The 15,000-nt window shown below is 40.2% G+C and overlaps 1 protein-coding gene and 1 pseudogene across 2 annotated transcripts in view; one reads left to right on the forward strand and one right to left on the reverse strand.

The window, feature by feature from the left end:
* The window catches only part of LOC145490690 (uncharacterized), a 1,503-nt pseudogene extending 1,296 nt beyond the window's left edge, over nt 1–207 (forward strand).
* The window catches only part of LOC145490697 (uncharacterized), a 47,757-nt gene that overhangs the window by 15,501 nt on the left and 17,256 nt on the right, over nt 1–15,000 (reverse strand). The window lies entirely within an intron of this gene.

The raw sequence follows: 15,000 nt of genomic DNA on the forward strand, positions 1-15,000 counted from the left end.
TATATTTCAGCCGGAAAACACAGACATCCAAAATTACTTCGGGATTGCCAAGGTCACAATCTTACCTCCAGAAAAACTGTTTCATCCAGTACTTCCGCTGCGTGAAAATGGTAAACTAACATTCCCGCTATGTAGAGCCTGTGTACAAGAAGAGATGGAAAAACCAATGCTATAACGGTCCTGGGTTTGCAGTCACAACGACAGTGAAAGACAAATTACAGGTACATGGTGTACCTCCGAACTGAACAAAGCCGTTGAGAAGGGCTACAAAATAACTTACATTCACGAAGTGTGGCATTTTTCTGAAACGAGGAAAGGTCTCTTTAAAGACTATGTGAATACATGGTTAAAGATTAAAGAGGAGGCAAGCGGCTGGCCAACTCATGTAGACGATGATCCCGTCAAACAGCAAGAACATCTGAGATCCTACAAAGCGAAAGAGGGCATCGAACTCAACCGCAACAACATTGAAAAGAATCCCGGCAAACGTAGCCTTGCAAAAATGATGTTAAATTCCATGTGGGGGAAGTTTGGCCAGCGCACCAACAAAACTCAAATCAAAGAGTTCGGAGATCCTATGAGGTTCAGTGCATTCCATGAAAGTGATGCAAATGACATTTGCTACGTGAGTGTATTGTCTGAAGACATCGTTGAAATTCACTATAAACTGAAATCGAATGACGAACCTGTCTCACCAAACCTCAACATTTTCATCGCTTGTTTCACGACATGTTGGGCTCGACTTCGTTTGTATGCAGCTCTGGACATGCTACAAGAACGAGTACAGTACACAGACACCGACAGCGTTATTTTTTCCAGTTTACCTCATGAAAACAATCCTCCCCTTGACGACTTTCTCGGTGATTTCAAGGACGAGTTGGGAGAAGACGACTTCATCACTGAATTTGCGTCCGCGGGACCGAAAAATTATGGTTACCTCACGAAGAAAGAAAAAGAAGAATGCAAAGTGAGGGGAATCTCTTTAAACAGTGAAGGTAGCAAGCAGTTAAATTATCAGGTGTTGCGGCAAAATGTTTTAGACGAAATTCAACGCCCTCTCGAGAAAACGCGACAAACTGATATTTACAAGCCTTATCACATCGTCCGAAACTCCAAAGAGTACTCACTGACCACAGTCTCTCAGACGAAAAAGTATCAGCTTGTGTACGAAAAACGAGTGATAGATCCCTACACCTTCAAAACATATCCCTATGGCTATGAAAGAATAACAAATGAGGACGTGGACATGATTGAACTGTTGTGCCATTTGTAAACACTTTTGTAAATAGTTTCATTCATAAGTTGAGCGCAATCCACTAGGGAGTTGCACACGGCTCTGTCCTGTAATTTTAGGGAAACCTTTGATATTGAAGTTAATGGTTAACTTTAAAATTGCGTGATTACTTTGTTTATGTTAGAAACCAGGCTTTTTACTCGGTCAACACGGAAACGAGATTAATGACGTCAAAGGGGGCGGGGCTTCTGGTTACCATGGATACGTCAAACTCGAGAAAACAATAGAACTCCTTTCCATAACAATACTTTTTCATTTACATCACAATACCTGTCAAATCCGTACTGGACTAGCCCATACCACTACTAAAGTGTTAGGTGCCAAATATGTTTCAACCAGAAATGATTCCGAAACTCATGAGCAAATTTGTAAAATCAGTCAGTATATATGACACTATGATATAGATAGGACCCTGCGCGCGCTCTGATTGGTCAAAAACCCATCTTTTATCAGACTATTAAACATGGAAAAAGCGTGTTTTATTGTTTTTCGCCACATTGCCTCCATATCAAAGCAAACGAAGAAGCCTAAACCGTGTATCACACTGTAGTAAAACACTTCGGACATATGAGAACACTAGAGAAATGTAGAAAACACTCGCCTGCGGCTCGCGTTTTCTACATTTCCTTCGTGTTCTCAAATGCCCGTCGTGTTTTATCACAGTGTAATACACGGATTATGCTTCTTTATTTCTTAAATAATGTATCCACAAAGCAAATATTAAAGCCAGTTGTGGTAGGCCATTCATGAATTTCTTTTATCTTAATTCTCTTTTGAATCTGGCATGCGCGCACTAAATTCATACTGAATTCAAAAATTTGAAATTGTTTATCTCTTATCAGTCTGCTATGATACTACTATTGCTCAATGAGTGGGCAAGATGAAAGAAATCCTGTGCAGCGATTGGCTACCCGAGCAGGCACGATGTTTCCGTTGAAAGGTTTTGGTTTTTTAAAGACTGAATTGAATTGTGCATGATCGTGAGCACAAAGTCCAAACAGAACAAAAACAATGATCAGTCTGTCCTTCATGTGATCACTTATTTCAGTTATCGACTCAAACAAGTCGAGAAAACCGTTTCAAAAGATTTGTGCGGTCAATGTCGTATATGATTTGCTTACCGTGATAGACTGGCCGAGATAGATGTATATATTTATACTTTTCAGATTGTGGTTATATCAGCTGAAAAGTCCTTTCCATGATGAGACAGTTAATAAGATTGTTTTGAATAGCCGTGAATAAATTAAGCGCGCTGCATCACTTTTTCTGTAAACCGAGGGGCACATCTCTAAACCTTTTCCTTTGGTTACCTACTGTAAACTAAAACTAGTAGTAATCAGAGATTATGAGAGTGCGTTCGACGCTCTCACTTTAATATATAATTATATATCGTAAATAAATGATTTCACTAGCTGACTTTCAACCTTTGTCTATTGCTAAAATCAATACATTTTTTCAGCAGCAACCGAGGTTTTACAGTCAGATATGCATAGTGTCAAAGTCCATGCTAGTGAAGAGGTCACGATTTGTTGATACGTTGCGTGACGCTGCCAGTTTCTGTAGTCTCTCAAGTTTCATAGAATATTTAAATTACGTACATTATTCTAAGCTAGCATTTGCAGTCGCGTGCTCGTTTCGCGACTAATTCGAGTATTTCCCCTGATGAATAAAGTAATCTTATGGATCTTGCCTTCAGAGTACTTTTCTACCGATTCCAAACAATAAAATTTCGACCGGATAAAGACTGAGCTATCATTCGCGACTGGAACTAATCAACAAATGCAATCAAAATGTAGCTGTTCCCACGGTTATCATCCCAAAGCCAAGTCGTGTCAATAAACAAGGACAATTCCCTCAGATTGCGATAAATGCTGCCGTCGAAGCGTTTAAATTCGCCAAAATCTAACGCTGAGAGCACATAATAGCGACGCGTACGGCGACTAAATGTAAAGAAGTCAAAAAAAGATCCATCGGAGAGACGAGCTCACATGGCCTGCTCACATACTCACATGTTCGCCACATGTCTTATCACATGTCTTAGCATTAAACGATACCAGTTTACTGGCCGTGACATGCCCCTGCAAACATCAAGCGGGGTGGCCATTTTGGTGTCCTTACAGGAATAGAATTTTTCCGCGGTTTGGAAATTAGCGGAAAAATATTCTCTCGTCGGTATGAACTCTCTAGGGGTTTTGAACAGGGTATTTAGGAGTGGTTTTATGCTAATTCGTCCTCTTGGTGCTCTTTTCTGGAGGTGACTCGCTTTTATTTGTGTTGCTCTCATCCTTATGGAAGACTCAGCAGGAACCAGCACCTCTATTTCTCCAGAACTGAGTGTTGTTTTAGATGCCCAGAAGAATGCAATTTTATCAGCCGTTAACTCCCAGATCCAAGGACTTCAGACCAACCTGCTTCAAGCCCAGTCTGATTTAGCGGTTCAAATTGCGACGGATCTTCAGCCCGACAATTACGTCTTCAAGAAGAAAGGAAACGAGCAACAGTTTAGTTTCAACCGCAAAGTGGCCAAGACGAGTAATTTGGCCCTGAAAGCCCTGGAAGGTGGAAATATTCCTAAAGCCAAGGAAGAGCTTAACAAAGGTATTTCTTTGCTAAATAATAGGCAAAAAATTATTAAATTGGCCGACAAATCTGAATTCGGTTGGGCTACGGTGCAAGAGTATGTTTGCGACGATTTGGCCGACGACGAGGCCGACGCTTCGAAGATTAAAAAAGCCGAGAAAAGAGCCGCCGCTAAGATCAAAACACTGCAAGAGAAAAAGAGGAAAACTAGTCCTAAAGGTTCCTCTTCTGCGCTTTCATCTTCTAGCGCCTCCAGAGTTGGCGGTACGTTTAGCTCTTTTCCTCCAGCTACTAGTTATTTTCGTCCCCAAGGTCGATACCCTTACAACTCATTCAGAGGCCTCGACATGTGCTTTCGATGCGGTAAACGAGGACACTGGGCCAATATGTGCCCCACTAAAGACAAACCGTTGTCTTCAGGATCAAAACCTTAATTTTTTGGATCAGTACGAATTTGAACAGGATATCGAGGCATCCAGCTTTACTCAAGGAAAACTGCATGCGAACTTCACATTTTGGCGTGATACTATCCAGGCTTCGGACTTTGTTCTAGACATTATCCAGAATGGTTACAAGATTCTTTTTATGGAATCGCCTTTACCGTTTTCGATTGAAAATAGATCTTCCGCCCTTCGTAGGGACAGTTTTGTTCGGGAGGCAATTTCAGAGTTGATGGCACGTGGCTGTGTAAGGGAAGTTCAGGAATACCCTCAATTTTGTAATCCGCTGCACGTCGCTGTCCAGTCTTCAGGGAAGTTAAGACTTATTTTAGATTTGTCTCATTTAAACAAATTTGTCGTCAAAAAATCTGTCAAGTATGAAGATTTAAGAACTGTTCTTCAAGTCTTTTCGCCTGGGATGTTTGTCTTCTCCTTCGACCTCAAATCGGCATATCATCACATTGACATTTGTGAAGAACATATGAAGTTTCTGTCGTTCAAATGGCCTTCAGTCGATGGCGTGATGCATTTCTACGAGTTTAAAGTGCTACCTTTTGGTTTAACTTCAGCGCCGTATATTTTTACAAAAGTCATACGTCAATTAGTTAAGTTTTGGAGGGCTCACGGCCATTTAGCCTTGATGTATCTAGACGATGGCATCGGGGGAAATTTGTCTTTCGAAAGTGCCGAAAACATTAGTGTTCAAGTTCGTAAGGACCTGACTTTGGCCGGTTTTACAGCTAATGACGAAAAATCAAATTGGGAACCTGTCCAGAAGTTAGTCTTCTTGGGATCGGTTTTGGACTTCCAACACGGTTTGATTCATATTCCCGAAGAGCGTATTCTCAAGCTGAAATCCTCCATTGCTTCCTGTCTTCAAAAAAGTAGTTTTTCAGCCCGTGGTCTTGCTTCAATTACGGGGCAAATTATTTCTATGTCGTGTGCTGTCGGTAATATTACTAGATTGTTGACAAGAAATTGTTATGCGGCCCTAGAGCAAAGAACCTCCTGGGATCAGCCTTTGGACGTGTCCCTTGAGATTCGTAATGAGCTTTTATTTTGGCAGAACAACATCGACTCCATTAATGGCAAGCCTATGTCGCCCAAGTCAAGTGCTGTTGGCGTTGTTTATTCTGACGCAAGTGACACTGGTTTTGGTGGCTATTTCGTTCAATGCGGTCAGGATTTTGTGTCTGGCACTTGGTCCGAAAAGGAAATGCATACCAGTTCTACTTTGCGAGAAATTTTGGCCGTTAAATTTGTTCTTCTTTCTTTACTGGACAAGTTGTCAGGATTGACTGTGAAATGGTTTACAGATAATCAGAACGTTCCCAGGATCATTTCATCTGGCAGCAGTAAAGGTCATTTGCAGACTGAAGCTTTGTCGATTTTTAACGTTTGTTGTCATCGCGGTATTTCGATCGAGATGGAATGGATCCCTAGATCTCTGAACGACCAGGCCGATTTTCTCAGCCGCATTTACGATCCCGATGACTGGGGTCTTTCGTGGGATACATTTCAAAACATTGATATTGTTTGGGGTCCGCACTCTTTCGATCGCTTTGCTAATTATTTAAATGCCAAACTTCCGAGCTTCAATTCTAGATTTTGGAATCCAGGCTCGGAAGGAATTGATTCATTCGTTATGAACTGAGCGGGGGAGAACAATTATGTATGTCCGCCTATTTGCCTTATTCCGCGAGTGTTACTTCATATGCGTAACTGCAAGGCGTCAGGGACTCTTATTGTTCCGCTGTGGCATTCCGCTCCCTTCTGGCCAATGATTAGCGCTGGCGGCGATAAATTTTCCGATTTTATTGTTGACTGGATGGATCTTCCATCTTTAAAAGAAGCTTTTATTCCCGGTAGATGTAATAGCGTCTTTGGTAATGAGAATTTAAACTTTAGGATGCTTGCTTTGAGAATCCATTTTGTCTGAAAGTTTTTCCTCTTGTATTTTATATTGTTTTGTTGTCCTTTTTTCTTTCTTTGTACTCTTGGGGCCGTGCGGCCTCCAGTGAGCACACGATAGCAAATAAAGTTGTGTTTTTATGATCTGTTTTGGCGTTATTGCTGTTGCGCACGGCTGGAATATGTGGAGAGTATTTAGACGAGAGTAGAATTTTTCCGCGGTTTGGAAATTAGCGGAAAAATATTCTCTCGTCGGTAAGAACTCTCTAGGGGTTTTGAACAGGGTATTTAGGAGTGGTTTTATGCTAATTCGTCCTCTTGGTGCTCTTTTCTGGAGGTGACTCGCTTTTATTTTATTTTTATTTTTACTCTCTTTTTCTTATGATTTATTCGTTTATTTATTTATTTATCATTTATTTCTATCAGGGCCAAAAATTTAGGGTTCGTTCCTTTGAGCTCTAGATTCTAGGGCCTATTTGTGCACGAGATGTATGGGACCACATGTGCCCGGTAGGTAGGGCCTTTCTTGGGCTTATATTGTTAGGGAGATTGCTTGCCCATGAGTATGAGTGGGACCATCTGTGCCCGAAGAATGGGGCCTTTTTTGCGTCCTAAAAATTCAGGAACTTCTGTATCTAAAATGTTAGGGCCGGTGTGCCTACATGAAGTATGGGACCATCTGTGCCCAAATGTTAGGGGCCTTTGTTTGCCCTTGAGAATGAATGGGACCATCTGTGCCCCCCTTTTGTTTTTTGCGCCCTGGGAATTAAGGTCTTTCTGTATCCAAATGGTTGGGCTGTGTGCCACCATGAAGTATGGGGCGATCTGTGCCCGATATATAGAAGCTCTTTTGTGGCGAAAGTGGGTAGCTATTTGTGTAGCCGAGACGTATTTTTTGGGCTCTTTCTCGAGCCCGTTTATGTCTTTTTTGTATTGCTATTACCTTTTTGTTCACGTCATGTTTTTCTTTGTTATTTTGCTAATTTGCTTGTCAGTTTTATTGTGATTTTAGATGTGTTTCAATCAGAGATGTGGACCGAATTCTTTGCCACTATCCCCGACCATCTCCAGCCCTTGGTTAGTCGAGTCCAGGAAACCGTGCTCGCTTCCAGAGCCGATGGCACTATTCGCACTTACCTGGCTGGTTTTAGACGTTGGAAGTTTTGGGCGTCGTCTAATTGTATTCGCCACATGCCCGCCAACCCCTTTCAAGTTTCAGTTTACCTGCAGTGCCTAATCCTGGAAGCTAATTCTCCTTCTCCAGTTCTTAATGCTGTTTACAGTATCGACTGGGCCCAACAGCTGGCCGGTTTGCCCAAGGTCTCGGTGCATCCTATGGTTTCTGCCATGGTTAGCGCGTCTCAAAGGATTCTGGGGAAGGCTAAATCGAAGAAAGAACCCATCACTCCCGAGATGCTGAGGGCGCTTGCATCCTCCAAGATTTCAGATAAGTCTCCTTCCTTATCGGATTTGAGAACAGTAGCTTTATGTCTCATAGGATATGCTGGGTTTTTTCGTTTCAGTGAGCTATGCTCTATTCGAGCTTGTGACATAAAGTTTTTTCCTACTTGTGTGTCCATATTTTTAGAGTCGTCCAAGACAGACCAATACCGTGATGGGGCATGGACAACAATAGCGCGATCAGACCTGGAAACCTGTCCCGTAAAGGCTTTAGAGCAATACATTGCTGCCGCTGAAATTGATCTTAGTGAGGATTTACCGTTATTCAGAGCCCTCTTGTCTCCTCGATGTACATCTAAAGTTCGACGTCAAGGCTTAAGCTACAGCAGAGCCAGGGAGATCGTTAAGGACGCTTTCAAAGACATTACTGACGTTTCCTGCATAAGTCTTCACAGTCTCAGGGCCGGAGGAGCCACAGCTGCCGCCAATGCAGGCATCGCTGATAGACTTTTTAAGAGACACGGTCGTTGGCAGAGTGAAAATGCCAAAGATGGTTATGTGAAAGACAATGTTCAGTCCCTACTTTCAGTCTCGAAATCATTAGGAATCTAATTTAATAAGACCGAGCCCAGCAGGTCGGAGGGTTTCTATCCATAGGGCTGGGGTTTTTCCTCTGCATTACCGCAGCGAGCGCGGCGAGGTTTTTTCATCCTATGGATGCTCGTTGGTACCCTCTTAGTTTTTCGCCTAGATTTTTCTCGTGACCATATTTTACTTTCCCTTTGTAGATATTTGAGTCCTTGTCCGTGCGGCCTCCAGTGAGCACACGATAGCAAATAAAGTTGTGTTTTTATGATCTGTTTTGGCGTTATTGCTGTTGCGCACGGCTGGAATATGTGGAGTATTTAGACGAGAGTGTGCTTTTTTCAGCCTAGAACCGTGCACAGAGAGACCAACTCTGAAAAGCCATAGGTCAAAATTAGGTTTGCGTTCCACTTCGTCGAACGCAATAAACATTGTATTCTTCAGTTGTACACACTCTTTTATTAAATGGATATCTGAACTTTCAATGTTTTACAAAATATTCGTGTGGGATACATGTAGGCTAATGCAATATCCTAGTGCAAATTTATCTGTTTACATCGAGTACTGAAATGAGATACTTTCCTGAATTAGGTGTTGAACAATCAATGATATTTTTCTTCATCCTGAAGGAGAGACTAAAATAGCGAACCGCTTTGTGAAAAAGCAAAACGAAACGCCAGACAAACAACTTAAGCCTACACCAGGTATAGGCGGAAAATTGTTTAAAACATCTATACACTGTAACCAAAAGATCTTTTATGAGAAATAATTTCATCTGAAGCTTGAGTAAGAAACTCTTACCGACTATAAAACGCGGCAGTTTCCCAGTTGTCAGCAAAAATACTGAGTTTATCACAAGATTTTGTCAGGTGTTAGTTAATCATCTTGTAAACTAACAAAATCCGTCCGCCTTCATTACTCATCACTCATGTCCCCATCTTGCTTCAGGAATGAATTTGCAATGCATAGATTTACACATTTATGGATACTTAGATATAAAATTAACTGCTCTAATCTACATTCCAATCTGACACACTTTTCGTTACTTAGATATAAAATTACCTGCTCTAATCTACATTCCAATCTGACACACTTTTCGTTACTTACATATAAAATTACCTGCTCTAATTTACATTTACATCAACTTTTAACAAAAGTTAACACCTCTTGTGTGCTAACTAGAGATAACATGCTTTACTTGCAGTGCATAACAACTGACTGTGCACTCTAAAGCGGTTAGTATTTTGACCTTAGCCGAAGATCAATCAACCGGCAATCCCTGGTGTGCTTTGACTTAAAGACAATATTTGAAAGGTAATTTGCTAACTTTCTTCTACTCTATCACTCCTACTAATATCTCGAATCTCCTCTCTTTGAAATGAATCCAGAAATAAGAAGTGTCGCACGAAACCGGGTACTCCTTTAGCTACTCTTCTTATCACGGACGTATTCGTTCTATGTGTTCAATCATGTGTTTCAACTTTTCTTCTGCAAGGCTGTAGTTTGTTTCCATACTTGGTCCTTTAAAAGAATATCGTTCTGTGGAGCAAATGATGAGGACAAAAATCGTTAATTGTTGTGATACCTATCCTTACAAATGCCTCCAAACGCCAGGCAATTTTCTCTTCAAGGAGGCAAAATAAAGAGACATAATTATTGTAATTATTCTTTGATAAACCAAACAAACATCAGTTATAGGAAGCACTTTCAGTTAAAAGATCTAGCTTTTTCTAGGTTTTTTTGGTAGTAAAAAAGGTAGCAAACGAGAAAGATAAGCTTAAAATATATATCTTATTTCTTGCTGTTTTCTCTACAATTTAAGTCCATTCCGTTACTCTGCTGTTTATTTCACTTAGCTTGAATCGTCATGCAGAAATAATCTTAGTTAACAGATGGGAATGGTTATGAAACTCGACAAAAAAACAATAGTTGTTTACTCCGTACTGAGGAACTAACCAATGGAAACGTTTTGGTTACGTAATTCATGCATAGTGTATGAGCGCAAAACAAAAGATTATGCACGGTCGTGGACTTTCCAACATAAATCTAGGCAACTTTGTTTGCCCCTTTGATGTTTGCCGGGCTTCATAACCATTTCCCTCTAAAACTATGAAATAATGAAACTCAAGTTGTCAGACCCAAAAGATCCTTATTATTATGACGGCACCAATTTAAATTGCAATATTGACCTGTTGTTAATGACACACAAAAATTACGCCATGTAGTATCCTGATTGGCTAATTTTAAAGTTTCTCGCCGGTTAGCTCGGCCTGGGGTTTGGGTAACTGATAAGAAAGGGAAATAATAATACAAGTGTTTGATTTATCATTTTTCTTTTAATTGCTGGTATAAAGTAAGTTACATGCATATATTTTGATGTCTTTTTTCGGCAACTTTTTAAAAAATATTTGGCGAATACGCACTGAGTATATTGATGTAATTATGGTTATATTCGACTCTGAGTTATATCCGACTCTGAGTTTAGCTCAAAGGTATTCATAAAGAAAAAGTTTCAGTCATTAGTCTTCTTTCAATTTTCTGTTTACTGTGTTACTTACTTGGTGAACGTTGCGATCGCCAGCAGAGTAACTAAAGCATAGCTTGGTGAATTGTGGATACCTCCAGATCCTTAATATAAATATAAAAACTAATTGGTTATCCCCATTTTGTCAGACAAACCATTTTCGAACAATAGTAAAGGAAACCGTACAATTGACCGTTGAGTTGGCATGTTTCATACCTCAAACTTTGTGTTTAACCGGTAGGCCCAATCGGCAACACAAAAATAAAAAAAAGGTATGATAGAAGAGCCTATAAAATCATATCACACGATTAACACACGTTCGTCGTTTTCTTTGTCGCCCCTTTCGTTCTGGGCGTTTTCTAAATACTATGATATGTGGACAAAGACGCCACCAACAGTCACCCTATAGCGAGGGAGACAAACATATCTGTAAAGCTCACCTTCACCTTCGCATGTATCGGGGCAAGTTCCTTTAGCTTCCTTCGGGCAATGTCCATCCTCCTCCTTTTCGATTTTTTCAATTCCTTCACACTTGTTTGTCGGAGTGCACACCCTTTCAACAGTTAATTCTCCGCCTCCTCCATCACAGCAGACCGTTTGGCATTGCCCGTCTTTTGGTTTGTATTCTAAAGTGACTCCTAAAACATGACAGACCATGATAAAAAGAGATAATCAGGAATTGCAAAATCTGTTTTACTCTTTCAGTGGATGCATTTTTGTTTTGCTTGTTTGTTTGTTTTTTTTTGTGGTAAGTAATTTTTGGCATTACTAAGACAACTAAAAGGGCCAACAACTAAAATAATCCAATGACAATCCGTTTAGTATTAGTATCTGCATAGACATGAGCATGGGCATGGACATTAGCATTAGCATTAGCCTTAATATCAACATTAGCCTTAGTAGTAGCAATAGCAGGGCCATAGCTAGAATGAGGCAAGACGAGGTAATTGCATCGTCTTGATTTTGGCCTTTTTTTTGAAGAAACGTTTAATTGAAAAATTAAAAAAAAAATTAGAAAAAATTGGACTAAAGAAGATAAAACCAGCTAATATAAGCAAGAGTGTATCAAAACCGACAATTGATAAGTGAGCGCGATCGATTCTGTAAATCATCTAAGAATTAACTTCAAAAAAGTGTTACCCAAGACTTCCCCTAATTATCTACAGTATAGAATCCGTAAACGTTGGCTACTCTCATGGATTCATTTTATCGTTATCATACGTGTTACAAAATTTGAATGCTTTAAAATGCAGATGGTCATTAACTTGGCACCAGTATCGCTCAGCAACAAAAAGTGAACTTCTACACTTGCCCAAGACTGACTTTTCTGAAGAAAAATCCCACGGAAAATGTTTAGAAGAGCATTTTTGAGCCTGGAGATTTCAAAATTTTATGAAGGGGCATGCCCCCAGACCCCCCAGCGGATCGCGCCTTCGGCGATCGAAACTTGCCTCGTCTTGTTCTGAAGTCAGGCTACGGCCCTGAATAGCAATAGCAATGGCAATGGCAATGGCAATGGCAATGGCAATGGCAATGGCAATGGCAATTACAATGGCAATGGCAATGGCAATGGTAATAGCAGTAGCATTAGCATTAGCATTAGCATGGGAAAATTGCTTTAGTAACGAAAAAAAAAAAAAAGAACCCACGAAATTGGTTTCTGGTGAATTTCCGGAAATTGTCGGAAATTGCCTTAACACAACAATTTAATTTTGCCCCTCTTTGCAGACCAAAAGCGAGACATTTGAGCAACACTTGTTTGTTAAGGAGAATTTATCTCCCTATGCTAGAATTAACTGTCCCTTTCTGGCCACGCGATATTCGTTAGATAATTATTCCCAAGCAAATTGCATAATTGTCGGGTATTTATGTGATTGATTTAAACATATCCACACGTGGTTAAGGATCAACGGAGTACGTGTTTCTTGTAACGAAGGCTCGTGTGTGAGAAGGTTAAACAGATAATAAAATAAATTAACCTATGGAACATAAACTATTAACAGTCCCAACTGGTAGGAGGCTGGCTCTTTACACAACGCGGTCAAGGAGTTGAACTCGGGACTACCTAGAACAATTCAAGGTAGTGGTAGGGAAGAGGATTTGAACCAGGGACCTCCAGATGTCAAATCTAGCGCCCTAAACCACTCGGCCATCCACCTCCTTGATTCACCCCTTTGTATGAAGCAGTCACGTAAATGATCTTCCACGGAATCTTCTCTCCTCTAATGGCTTTAACCGACGGGCCTACTTTGTATATCTCAGTGGCTGACCGAAACACATTCAATGGTTACCCAAGAGTAAATGAACTTAAATCGACCAACTGCAAGAGGATCTAATTAATACTTAGTTATTTTCTTGACTTACCAGTAAACGTGATGGTGTAGTTTGTGTTACTTTCTGTTAGACTGTTAATCCTTCCGTCCTTGAGTGCAGCCTGAAATACCCCTTTAATGGTTTTTCCTGACGGAATTCCGATGGAAAATGACAGTTCTAAAGTGATAATTAAATGCAAATTGCAGCTAATACTCAGTGTTATCACTGACTTGATCAGGAATCCTTCGCATGTAAATACGGCTTTGATCTGAAAGAGAGAGAGAGAGAGAGAGAGAGAGAGAGAGAGAGAGAGAGAGAGAGAGAGAGAGAGAGAGAGAGAGAGAGAGAGAGAGAGAGAGAGAGAGAGAGAGAGAGAGAGAAAAGAAAACGTATTAATGGTGAATAGCTAATAATGTGATTTCTTTCTATTTCAAAGTAAAAGGTCAAATTCAAGTTTTGGGCGGAGGTAAAGGGAAGGAGTGGAAAGCACCTTTACGTCAATTAACCCTTGTTATAGTCATAGTAATGCCCTTTCTGGAATTTGAAATTCTCGTTGTTTTTCAGATTTAAGTTTCCTTATCCTATATTGATGAGTAAAGAACTGAGCTAGCCATTTTTTCAGACACGAGGAAGGCGTAGAATCCCTGATATTCGTCAGACTGGACTTTTGATTTCAGAACGGAGATCTCTCATATCCTATCTGAGAAACGGCCAGGGTAATAATAATTTAGTCTAAAACGAGGTTCTTTAATTATCTGGGGTTCTATAATCTGAGAAAATTAAAACTCGGAAGTGACTCTGTAAGATATTAGTTTACTTAGCGTATGTTGGACAAGGATAGTGATAAAGTTTCTGTATTGAAACTAGCTAGTCTGGGACTGGGTAGGGGATTTTATTGTCTAGCCTAAGATAGGGTAGCAAAATTAAGCTTTTCATGGTCAAGTATAGGGTAAAGGCTTCAGTGACCCAGTGTCACACTCCAACCCAAAGATTTAAGTGAGATATAATAGTAATTAATGACAAATGTTTTATTCTATGTTATACCCATTTCCAGACGTGACTGTGGAAAAGCCGCTTCATTTCAGACCAAAATTGTCAATTGAATGTTTAAAAACGGGAATAACGTGCGAGGATTGTATGTCGTCGTGTTGGAACTAAGTACGGTTTTGCTTGTACTCACGTCGATCTGCAAGCTAACGTTTAACGTTTTCAATCTGTCACCACTGCAATCAGTTTTAACTGTTAATTTCAAAATTATCGTTGGACCTGAATTAGGAAAGAAGACATTATAATTATTCAAAAATCAAGTCAACAATTTTATTTCAATCAGAAAAAGCTCTTGCCCGAGGAGGACTGATTGGTTTGTCTAATTTGCTTATTCAATAGCAATTTAACGTCACACTTGTTCTTACCATGTAGCTAGCGCAGTGCAACAGTGAATTGCAAACTGCTTCCTTTAATCTTTGTTGTAAGGTTTCCTTTAAGAAGGAATTGCTATCCTTTAAACCTTATCTGTACTCTGTTTATGAAACGAGGGCGCTTGCGCGCTCGAAGGCGAACGAAAAGGGGGCAGGGAGGTCAGCGCCTACGCTGATCAAGCAGCTTTAAAGCTTTAGTGATCACAATGTGAGTCTATTCCTAAAATACTTTTGTCATCAGTCTGTTGTCCCAGTCGTTTGGTCTCTTGACTTAACATTTCTGCGGTAACCACATTTCAAAAGGGTCATTACCGAAAATTGGCATCCTTAGCTATCGATTTAAAACAAGATGCATGTTTCCTTTTTTTGGTTACAACACTGCTTCTAAACGAACCCTGCATGTTTTTTGGTTACAACACTGCTATTAAACGAACCTTGCATGTTTTTTTGGTTACAACACTACTATTAAACAAACCTTACATGTTTTTTAAGGTTACGACGCTGCTACTAAACGAACCTCGCGTGTTTTTTGGT

The sequence above is a fragment of the Orbicella franksi genome, chromosome 6, assembly GCF_964199315.1.
Source record: "Orbicella franksi chromosome 6, jaOrbFran1.1, whole genome shotgun sequence".
In the NCBI taxonomy this organism is placed as follows: Eukaryota; Metazoa; Cnidaria; class Anthozoa; order Scleractinia; family Merulinidae; genus Orbicella; species Orbicella franksi.